We start from the raw sequence: 11,778 nt of genomic DNA, 5'->3' as shown, positions 1-11,778 counted from the left end.
AAGCACAAAGGCTACCCAACCCTCTCCGGTGAGTTCGACGGCTTTCGAGCCGATCTCCGGCCAACTCCAGCCACTACTTGGGAAATAAAAGGTAAAATCCTAACCTACTCTTGTTGGTTTTCATTTTGGTGGGTAGATCGCATGCTAAGGTGGAGAATCGAGGTCGAGCAGAGCTCGGAAAGTTCCGGCCTTCTCCCTCGTCAAAACCGAGTCAGACCCGACCCAAACCCTCAAACCCAACCCAGCTTACTCGGACCCAAAACCCAAACCAAGCCTTTGGGCCGTGCAAAACTATAACCTAGGCATTCGGCCCAATGAACCCTTGGCCCTAACCCAAAAGCCAATGGCCCTAGCCTAGGAACCAAGTGCAACCAAAAACATGGATCCGGCCCAACCCAGTTGGATCCTAACCCCTGGCCAGCGTGTGGGTGCGCTTTGGTGCTTGCCTTGGTCGGTGCGTGGAGCACATGCCCCTCCACTGGAGGTACTGTGCTCTGCCGCCGTCTATGGCTGCGCTAACGACTTTTCCGCTGAACTTTCCAACAACCTAAAATGGCAAGTGCGGCAGCGCGTGGGGGTACCCGAGGTCCCCCTTTATGTTTTTTGATGTCCTAGATCCGTTTATGACGTCCATTTCCCAAAATTCAATCATTATGATAGAGTTTTATTAATTGGTACCTTTATGTGCTTAGGTGCAATTCTTTATGGCATTTTTGTCTTTGCTAGTTTGCATGTCTCTTCGATGGCGAAGTATCTGTGAGTGGACCCCTTCAAAAATACATATTTTATTATTAGAAATGCATACATGAAAAGTATGATTTTATGACTACGTTTATGAGTAAATTGGTTTCACGCTTTATGAATTATCATTCTTTATCGACTTTATGTTCCTTGTGGTATATATGATTGATGACTATATACATACTTTGAATGTGGTTTTACGATATAACGTTTTAGCTACTAAACTCCGATTAAGATGGATATATATATATATTAGAAATATTATGTTAATGTTTTTATGTACTTACTTAGTGGTTATTCATACAATCTGACTACGAGTGAATATCCTCCCTACGGGCGAATCTCTTGCCTACAGGTGAATAATACTTATTTACTTGGCTTCAGCAGGGAGATATAAGACATGGCTTTAGCCGAGCATAGGTTGGTGGCTTCGGCCCGAAGATACTTATATTGGCTTCAGCCGGGCGTTTGGTTGGTGCCTACTGGCAGAAGATATTTATATTGGCTTCGGCCAGGCATTTGTAGATGGCTTCGGCCGTAAGATATTTATATTGGCTTCGGCCGGGAGATGTAGTGCCTTCAGGCGAATGAAGATATATGTTTATATATATATATATATATATATATATATATATATATATATATATATATATATATATATATGCCTTGTGCTACTACTACTAATCAACCTATATACGATATATGTTTTTATGAAAGGTTTTATGGCATGCTAGTGTTTTCGGAAAAACCTATTACTTATTATGTTATACGAGTTTTTTAAACCTGGGGGTTAGTAGGTTAAAGAATAATTGTTTTAGTATTACTTATATATCAACTTGGTCCACTCATGTGTTGTTTTGCCCCCTCAGGACTTAAATTCGAGGCGTACAATCCCGGCGTCCAGACACTCCCACATCGGCATCTTTGAGTCTTCTCAGTGTAGGACCTATCCTTTTGTTCATTCAATTTTCTATTATTCCTTTTAGTGTCTCATTTTAGTTGTATGCTCTAAACACATTCCATAATTGCATATTCATTATAATTAAATTTACAAGTTTTATTTATGCTGGTTATTTGTTTTTAGTTCTCATGCATCCTAATATGGCTTCGACACCTTCGGGTGTTAGTCAGCACGTGCCTACCCTGGTGTTCGATGAATATTAGGGTCGGGCGTGTCAGTGTTCCTTTTGTCTTAGGTGTGGTTCTTTCTCCAGTAATTGTTTTTAGCACCAAATTGTGTTCAAACTGGGTGTTTTCTTTTTCTGTCAGTCTCTGGTACTCTTCAGAAAAGAAATGTTCATTAAGGGTATTTTTGTCTTTATGCTTTATGTGTTAACCTTCCAAATCTCAACCATTTGTGCCATCTCTACTGCCCATATTAATCTCACAGTATCCTAGGCTTTTGCCCTCTAACATTTATAGGTTCTCACTTTCAGCTCATTCCAGCTGTGAGGTTTTTCTTCCCGGGTCCTTCCCTTGTTTGAACTTCATACTCTATGTTCTGCAAACCGTAGTTATGTCTGTGAGAAATGCTTCCCACCAACATTCCAGTTTAATCTATCCACTTATTTATCGGCGCACATGGTCTCAATCTACCAAGGCTATTGTGGATGACTAATCCTCAAACTTTTCCAACTACCTAGGCCTTGAATTTCTATAAAATTGTTGTTCATAGGAAAGTGGTTCCTGAAAGAAGAATCATCTGGGACGATCTTCCTCTTCAGGATGCAATGCTCTTTGACGATCTCATCAATCATTATCGCTTGCAGAAGGTGAACTCTCCATCTCCATCTTTTAATCTTTCGGTTGTTCAAGAGTTTTACACAAATGTTCCTTCAAAATTTCCTAACTCTGAAGGTAAAGTCTTTGTCCAAGGCATCTATGTACCTTTTGATTCCCGTGTTATTTGTGATATCCTGGGTCTAGATTTATCAAATGCCTCTAATATTCATGCCTTTTACCTTATCATATGTCACTATGACATGAAAGCCTATCATCGTGAAGTATATTTAGAAACCTTCATTCCTTTGATAAAAAAATCAAGCATCCAAGTCTCACCTCAAGCTTTTCTATAGGAATTGGTCTGATTTCATTTGCATAAATGTTTTGGGTACGTCCAATAATGGAGATCCCACCTCAAAGTTGACCAAAGTTTTACATGCTATATTGTGTTTTTTCTGATGTCCCATTTGGATACTTAATATGTTGTTCAATTATGTTAAAGACCAATTGACCTGGAAAAGAACAACATGGGTCCACTGTCCATCTTTGTCTAATTACCCTTATTTATAAACGTGATGAGGTTCCATTTCGATCGGATGATGTTTGGCCTCAATCCACTAAAGACTTGGACAAAGGTTTAATTGACCTAAGCAATATGATTTGTGTGTTGTTGCTCATGGTGATCCTCATTCTCCTTTACCACCAAATGTCTCTCAAGAGAGAAATTGATGATCTTGAATCTGAACTTAGCTCTCTCCGTAAGCAACTTGTGGATTTTCAATCCAAGTTGGGTCAGAACTCATCCTCACCTCGTTTGAGTCACTCATCTCTACCACATTCCTTAAGTCAGTCATGTATGGGTCTATCTTCATTTGTACCTCAATCATCAGTGTGTCAACGTCATGTGGTGCCATCATCTACTTCTTATTTTTCAGCTGCCACATTTGGTCATTTTGGTGCTGTTGCTGCAAAAATGGTTGTTATCTATGTTGCCAAGGGTAAGGGAACCTTTCATGAAATCCATCAATCTCCCTCTCATTCAATTCACATGGCAAAGCATATGAGGTTTACATACTCGGATGATGAAGAGGATGAAGCTGACGAGGATCTTGAAGAATACCCTGAAGAAGACTCTGCTGAAGAAATCGAGGCCACTGGTTCTCCACTTCACTCGAATGCATCCTCTCAATCCGAGGAGTTCTATGTTAGAGGGGAGTACGCTTATGGGGGAGTGTGACTTTGGGTGTAGTTTCTTAGGAGAGCACTAATCTTGGGGGAGTTCAATTTCTTTTGTTACGTTATTTAACATTTGTGCTTAAATTGTAATTTGAAACTCCGTATTTTTGTAATTATTGTTGTGCTACTCTCGGCTTAGCAATTATTGGTTTTCCTGAACAACTGGGTGTTTTAAATAGATTACATTAACATGCTCCTTTGTTTTTAATATTTTGATACCGAGAATTGTACCTTGTGTTTCAACTTCTCTATTATGTTATGTCTTTGTTGTTGGTTCCTGTATATTTTTAATTGTGTTGGATATTTCTTTCATGAGCTTAATTGACTTTATATCCTTTGTATCCTCTGTCTTTACCATGACAAAATGGGGGAGAAAAATAAAATTTGAAAATTTATGTTGTGTTGCAATCAAGTATAATGCTAAACAATTTACTTCCTTGCAATTGCCTTAACCATGATAACTTTTCACTTGTTCTTTGTCAAGAGTACTTCTTTGCAAGATTCGTCCTTTGTGTTCTCTTGAGTGAGGTTAGATGTCTTTAGTTATAGGGTTTGGGTTATTTTGTCAAGGAAAGCCAAAGGGGGAGATTGTAAAGTCTAGTTTTTGTTGTTTGGCTTCCCTTGTCAAATGTTGTAAATTGTACCACACATGCTCTAGAATTGTTTCTCTGGGATTATGCTACTGGAAATATCACTTTAATAGCTTAATTTCTCTCATCAAAAGTTTGTTCATACATATGCATTTCATATCATTATTTCCAGTTCATTTTTCCTAGTGGTTATGTCTGGCCAAAACTTTTTGTTGCTTTCACACAAGTTGGGCTCACACTTTAAGGCAACCCATATAGGCTTTCTAACAGCCGTTTCTCCGGGAGTGTTTTTCAACCCTAGATTTTTTCAGATTGTGTTTGCACATGACACGTGGCATTTCCATTCCCTCTCTTTGTCTGAAACTCAGCCTTCTATATAAAGTTAAATCTAGGGTTTTTTCAATTTGGCTAGGAGATTTATATTTTCTGATAGGGGTTGTTTTCAGCGGTGAGCTGCCTCTTGGTTCTTACTTGAAAAACTTAGCCAAAAATCACACTCATGCACTAAGTACCCACATCATTGCATATTAAGGTAGCATTGCTTTTGTGATTTTGATCTTTGTTTTAGGTCAAGTTTTTTCTAAGCTTCAAATCTTTGAACTGGCATTTTTTAGATTTGCGTTAGTTTCATCTTTCAGGTGTTTGACTGGTGAAACTGACTAGACATCAAATCCAGATTTGCATCAACTTCATCATAACATCATTTGCATAAGTTGATTTGATTTTGGTGCCACAAGGTGAAGAGCTTAAGAGGAACTACCACTTCATGAAGACCAAAGGAGTTCATCTCGTGAAAGGCAGGGTTGCACAAAGGTGGAAGCTGCTCTGTAAATTAGGATCTAGGAATTGAGCTTGTGAGATTACTTTATAAGAATCTTCATTTCACTAGCGGATTGGACTCAGTAGAGAGTCCCTGGTTTTTTAACCTAGAGGTGGGGTTTTCTAGCCAAAAACATCCCTTGCAATTTATAGCTTTTCTAGTTCACTTATCGAACTCTTTTCTTGTGATATATGTTCATCATTATTAGCAAATAGATAAGTCCATCAAACTAAGATTGTCAAAGTTAAAATGTGCACTGAACTGGACCTTAGTTAACTAGGTTCACTTCAGTAAACCGAGCTTTGAACTAACTACTTCTGCTATAAGTAAACTAACATATTTGATCTTAGTTGATGAGTGTTGCTGACTAGTCAGACAAGCATGTATATAGATTTTAAATTGCAGATTATTCCACCTGGTAGCAGTTTCATAAATCATACCTGAAGACGCCATCACAACTTGAATCAAAGAAAGATCTTATGCTCACTAAAAAACTTATGCTACTAGTAATCGAGCTAGTAAACTTTGGAACGTGTTTTCTCATGAGTAGGGACCAACATATATCTAGACGCTAAATCAAACTAACTCCCACCTATCATGGGTAGTAGTTAGTAATTGTAGGCATTTAGTAACTACACCATCTCAACTTCATAGACGTGGGGTTATCCACTTCTCGAATTCCCATATGTTTGCCTAAACATCCTACTTTAAAGGAATGAAGTTAATTAAAATATTAACTCTAAATGATTATTATTATTATTATTATTATTATTATTATGTGATAATTAAATCTTTGTTGGAGAACAATTTAGAAATTAAATAATAACAGAATATGAAAATAACTAAATATAATAAGGAAATATACTTCCAATAAAGAATGAAAACTATAACAAATAAAAATGAAAATGATACTAACTTGATTAACAGATAGAGGCTAGCGATGATATATCCTTCGAACAGTATTTTCGTCCCACTCTTCTGCTTATGGTTCTAGGTGCTTACTGAGTTAAATCTTATGAGTAATTTATTGTGGTTCCAAGAAAGCTTTTCTTTCCTTTTGCGAGAGCTTTTTCCTTTTCCCTCCTCAAATATGATCTGCTTTCTTTTCTATTCTTTTTTTCTTTCTCTCTCATGTCTTTTAACCCCATCTTTCCATACTTCCATCAATTTTCTGCATTTGGTTCATTTTCTCCGTTTCCTTCCCTACCACCTTCCACTTCCCTTAAGCAAATATTAGATCTTGCAAGGTTGGATCCAAATTGGGATTTTAATTTTAAGGTCTTAATCAGCAGCGAAAATCTAAGATCTGATTTTTGCTTGGGGACAGTTTTCCATTTTTGGGTTATTTTGGACACTCAATGCCCACCTTGGCTTGCAGGCAACTTCGGAGGTGGGTAGCAAGAGAACAAGCGGTGGGATGCTTCTATTTGTTGGGGATTAGGGTCTTTTCGATTTCTTCAACTTTTGACCCTAATGCTTTTTATGTTTTCTTCTCTTTATTTGTTGCTAATGCCCTTCTTTAGCCTCACGTCTGAGGTGGCGGGTTCGTGAGTTTATGGGTCATGTTTCTCCCTTTCTTTGATCATCCGAGGACGATGCTTGTTGATGGCTCACATAGGATGCCACAAAATCGTCCTCTATAGATCTCATGTTGCGGCTACGTCCTTAAGGTCTTTGTTGTTTCATATTCCAGAGGTGGTGATAAAAGGACGTTAGTAGCGGCTGTTAGGGTTTCTTTGTTTTCTGTTTAAGCTCGAAATATTGATTTGAGCTATATTTTATTTTGGTTTTAGGGTCCATCTCTATGTTTTGAGCTTAAAGTTGTGATTGGGCCTCTCTATGTATAAGTTTTCTGGTTTGGTAATAAATTTACATTTGTCAAAAAAAAAAAAAATTATTGTGGTTCCAGGTACGAAGATGTTTTGACGGCTTGGTGACATGGCGGTTAGTATTAGTCTTTGATATCATTCCCTAAAATTTATTTATTTATTTATTTTACAGTTTTCGATAAACCAATGTTTAGCCTAACTTCGAAACCTAGCGATTCAAAATTATATATACTAAAACTCAGTTTTTTGGGTTACTATTGACCTATAGTGTTCAGATGGATTTGCGCCTCATTTTCTTCAATGTTTTCTAATTTTGGTGTGATTTTATAGTGGAGTGCAATTTTGCCCTTGGTTGGTCATCTCGGGGAAAGCTTTTCTATTGCTTCCATTATGGATATCTCGGTCTCTCCAACTCTCTAAAAAAATCCGGTACCAAAAATCTCTTCAGTTCTTTATCAATTCTAGCAGCCACCGCCACCACTCAGACGGCCCCAAAGGTAGATTTCTTCTCTCTTCCTTACATTTGGAATCTTGAAAACCCTCGTTGATATCGTTTGATTTCTGCACAGCTCTCAGCCAACCAAGCTCACTCATTTGGCCTTCCACACCCACCCAACAAAACCCCCAATCACAATCGCAACAATCCACAAAGGGGTTATGAACATCATCAACTCGCCCAACACCTCCACTATCGTGGGTCGTCTCAGAATCTCCATAAAAGAGCATCTTTATATATATTTTAAACAGAGAATTTCAAGCTCTCTTTCGCTCTCAATGGTTGCTGACAGAAAAAAGATGCTAAAGGTAATTAGGACATCAAAACTTGATTGGTAATCTGCAAATCCACGAGGTGGGTTTTTCGGAATTTTCAAATCTTATTAGTTTGAACTTTTGGTGTTTTGAGGAGATCTTTGTGATTATTTGGTTGTGAATTTTAGGATTTTGGCAACATGGGTCGGTCCAAATCTGATTAGGGAGGGCTCTCTGATCAAAAGGGCGTTGTTTTTCTGTACATTTGAGAGAACCCAGAAGGTAGGATTTGATTATTGTGGACAAGTTAATATGCGTTGCAGCTGCTTTGGTGCTTCGGTTGCTGAGAGGAAAAGGAAATCTTGTTCTGGTTCTGGTCGATTTGGCCATGATCTTAATGGTACGGACATGGTTAAATATTCCCACTTTCTGGTTTGTTATTTTTTTACCTCCCTACTGTGGTTTTTTTGTTCATGTGATTCTGCTAGATCATCATTGTTATTGTGATTGATTGATTGTTTTGTGTGTTGCATAGAAAATGTGCTGGAAAATTGATTGATTGTTTTGTGTGTTGCATAGAGAATGTGTTGGAAAATATCAAGGCTTTCTCCTACAATGAATTAAGATCCGCGACGGATAATTTTCATCCGAGTAATAAGATAGGTCGAGGCGGTTTTGGAACTGTATACAAGGTACTCAAGAATATGCATTTGTCTTTATTATTTATATTGGGAAGTTTGCACCAATTATAGAAAATTCATGATATCTGTTGTTCGAAAGATGTCGTTGTTTCAATTCCAAATTGCTGCAATGACTAATGAGTTAGCAGCCTCAAAACATCAAGCAATTGGGTTTGCATTTTAAGAACACTTCAAGTTCTATCCTTATGTTTTTTAACACAGATGCAATGTTTGGTCAGGTACAAAGTATAATAAAGCATTTATAAAATGATGATTACCCTTTTTTTTTACATTTTTTAAGATCTTATAAATCTTTTCCTACATCTATGCATTTGTTTTTCTCAATTCACAATTTAGCAGAATGAGAGTATATTTCTGTTTACTATAAGATGTGAATTCTAACCTTTATTCATATGTGCAGGCTAAGAATTATGGTAAAAGAGTTTATTGTGGTTAGCTTAGAGGAAAATGTGAGATTAGCAATTTGAAGAGTCTACTTTCTCCTCATATGTTTGCTTTAACATTTGTAAGTTGTAATTATTATTTTTCTCTTCATGGCATACTTAATTTTGTAGATTAGCATATATTTGTTTTTGACATTTCTTATTAAATGTATTTGAAAACTAACAGTCACATCCCGGCCTGGGCCCCCACCATATCTCCGGCTCGACTTCGCCATAGCACAATATTGTCTGCTTTGGACTCCGACTATGCCTTCACGGTTTTGTTTCTGGGAATTCACACGAGAACTTTCCAGTAGATCACCCATCATGGGATTGCTCTCGCGCGAACTCGCTTAACTTCGAAGTTCTGATAGAACCCAAAGCCAGTGAGCTCCCACAAAGCCTCGTGCTAAGTAGAGATAGGAATGTGGGAAGTTACATATAAGGCTTACATGATCCATTCCACTGGGCAATGTGGGATGTTACAATCCACCCCCCTTAGGGGGCCCAACGTCCTCGTCGGCACACGTTTGACCAAGGATTGGCTCCGCCGTAGCACAATATTGTCCGCTTTAGGTCCTCACTATGCCCTCACGGTTTTGTTTCTAGGAATTCACACGAGAACTTCCTAGTGGGTCACCTATCATGGGATTACTCTCGCGTGAACTCGCTTAACTTCAGAGTTTCGATGGAACCAGAAGCCAGTGAGCTCCAAAAAATGCCTCGTGCTAGGTAGAGATGAGAATATACATATAAGGCTTACATGATCCACTCCTCTGGACGATGTGAGATGTTACACTAATTGGAGAAAGTATCCAATTTTTTAGCAATTAAAAAAAATCACCTCAATAATTACAGTTTTATTCCAATTTCTAAGCAAGGGGAATAAACCTCTGAAGTTTCAAAGAAGAGAGTCGAAAGTTCTGAATGGTATATTTGTGTAAATATGATTGTAAATATGAAGGTACATATGTAAGTAAATAGAGATGTAAACCTGCAACAACGCACGGGCTGTTTTGCTAGTAAATGACTATATGTTGGTTACTATACAAGGATTATATATTAACATATTTATTTCTTTATTAAATTAGGATTTTCCATTTGATTGAGGAAGATTTTAGTGACGGTGTACTATGACATGATCATCAATTTGCTTTGTGAAATGATATATATATATATATATATGTTTGAAATGATTGCGAAATGATATATATATATATATATATATATATATATATATATATATATATATGTGTAAATATGATTGTAAATATGAATGCTACTTCTGTTCAGTTGAATGAGAGGTTTTGGAACCGTATTTCGTGTATCCTTGTTGTCTAGTTCCATGAAAGGTTCTAGAAAGCAGGGCTTGATGATGTTGCTCCAGCCCTATGATTTTATTATACATGAAAGAAATTACAATTGGATGCCTGTGTGGATCAATCAAGATTTATGAGTGAGGATTATTTTATATATATAAGGATTCCAAAATGTTTTTGTTAATCACATATGTTGTATTATTGTCGCTTACACGAGTTTCGCAACTTATTCGAGTTTTTTCTTTGTTCAATGCGCCATTTCCACTGCGTAGGGTTGTTTTACAGAGTAACAGGTAGCGATTCTAGAAGAGGTTTTCAAGGGGTGTAGTTGGCATGTGCAGTGCACTCGAGAGTAGGGTTTATTCCCTTTTGTTGTAATTTCGTTGCCTATTATGTATGAGTCCCAATTAGCTCTATGTATTGTTGTAATGCTACTTTCAGCTGCTACATGCTGATCCTTGGCGTATCTCAAGATGGGGGTGTGACAACTTTTGATGATATCAGAACATTGGTTCTTGGACCTTTGCATTTCAACGGATGCTGATAACATGCCTTGTTGTATCAATAGTGTCGAGACCTGAAATTTGGACTTACTTGGGCTAGAGTGAGAATTTTCTTTCATCATCTTCTTGTTTTCCTGTGTTTTCGTTTGGAAGTTGTGTGCCTTTGAAGCCTAGGCAACTAGAATTTCATTAGTTAGTTGAGCCTTGAAGTGAACCTATTAGTTTTGAGAATAAGTTGGTAGAAAAATTTGAAGTGTGAAGGTCATTTCTATTTTCAGTTTTGATTTTAGTGCAAGTATTTTTTACTTTATTTGATTATATGAGTATTATATAGAAGGAGGATTGAGTTGAGTTTGGACGTATGAAAGAGGAATCATTGCAATTCGATCACGATAGAATAACATCCTCTATATGCAGCCGCTCTTGCTTTTTTTTTTTTTTTTTTTTTGTCAAACGATATAATTGTTAAACTAGATGTTAGATTAGGGAACTGACGGGGTTCGAACCCACGCCATGGTGCAAGGGCAACACTGTTCTCTACCACTGTAATAGAGGACCACTTGCATGTAGCTGCTCTTGCTTGATATCTTCTTATATTTTCAATCTATAGTTTGAGTATTTTGAGATTTGAGTATAGCAACCTATTGCAAATTTCGAGGTAAACCGATGTTCATTTTGTTTATTATACAATTTTCTAAAAGAGAGGTCGCACTTGGTGCGATGGCAAGTGCCTTCGCTCATGAGCGGTAGGTCTCGGGTTCGAGACTTGGGAGCAGCCTCTCCATAAATGGGGGTAAGGCTAGCCGACATTCACCTCTCCCAGACCCTGCGTAAAGCGGGAGCCTTGTGCACTGGGTACGACCTTTTATACAATTTTCTAAAAATTTGGGGTAAACTGATGTTTAGCCTAATGGAAAGGGATCATCTCCGGATCTCTTCCACCAAATCCATCCAATCACCTAATCCAGATCCTTGAAATTTGATCTAACGGTTAAAGTTATTATAACTTTTAAAGGGGTCCCCTATTTGTAGCCGTTGGATCAAATTTCAAGGGTCCGGATTGATTGATTGGATGGATTTGGTGGAAGGGATCCGGATATGATCCCTTTCCTAGCCTAACATCGGAAACCTAGAGATTCAAAATA

The 11,778-nt window shown here is 37.6% G+C and overlaps 1 long non-coding RNA gene across 5 annotated transcripts; it reads left to right on the top strand.

The window, feature by feature from the left end:
- Window positions 1–6,177: 6,177 nt before the first annotated feature.
- LOC126614940 (uncharacterized) lies at window positions 6,178–11,499 on the top strand. 5 transcript variants are annotated; one of them, XR_007620578.1, is made up of 6 exons: window positions 6,178–7,053; window positions 7,269–7,435; window positions 7,508–7,788; window positions 7,877–8,088; window positions 8,268–8,380; window positions 8,790–9,001. It is a non-coding gene; the product is annotated as an uncharacterized LOC126614940 (long non-coding RNA). The 5 variants fall into 5 exon arrangements; XR_007620581.1 differs by adding an exon at window positions 10,403–11,499 and having other exon boundaries at window positions 6,179–7,435; window positions 8,790–8,894; XR_007620580.1 differs by having other exon boundaries at window positions 6,179–7,435; window positions 8,790–8,894; window positions 8,999–9,898.
- Window positions 11,500–11,778: the final 279 nt, after the last annotated feature.

This window comes from Malus sylvestris, chromosome 3 (genome assembly GCF_916048215.2).
Source record: "Malus sylvestris chromosome 3, drMalSylv7.2, whole genome shotgun sequence".
In the NCBI taxonomy this organism is placed as follows: Eukaryota; Viridiplantae; Streptophyta; class Magnoliopsida; order Rosales; family Rosaceae; genus Malus; species Malus sylvestris.
The sequence above is the reverse complement of the archived record's forward strand: the minus strand, read 5'-3'. Positions and strand labels throughout refer to the sequence as shown.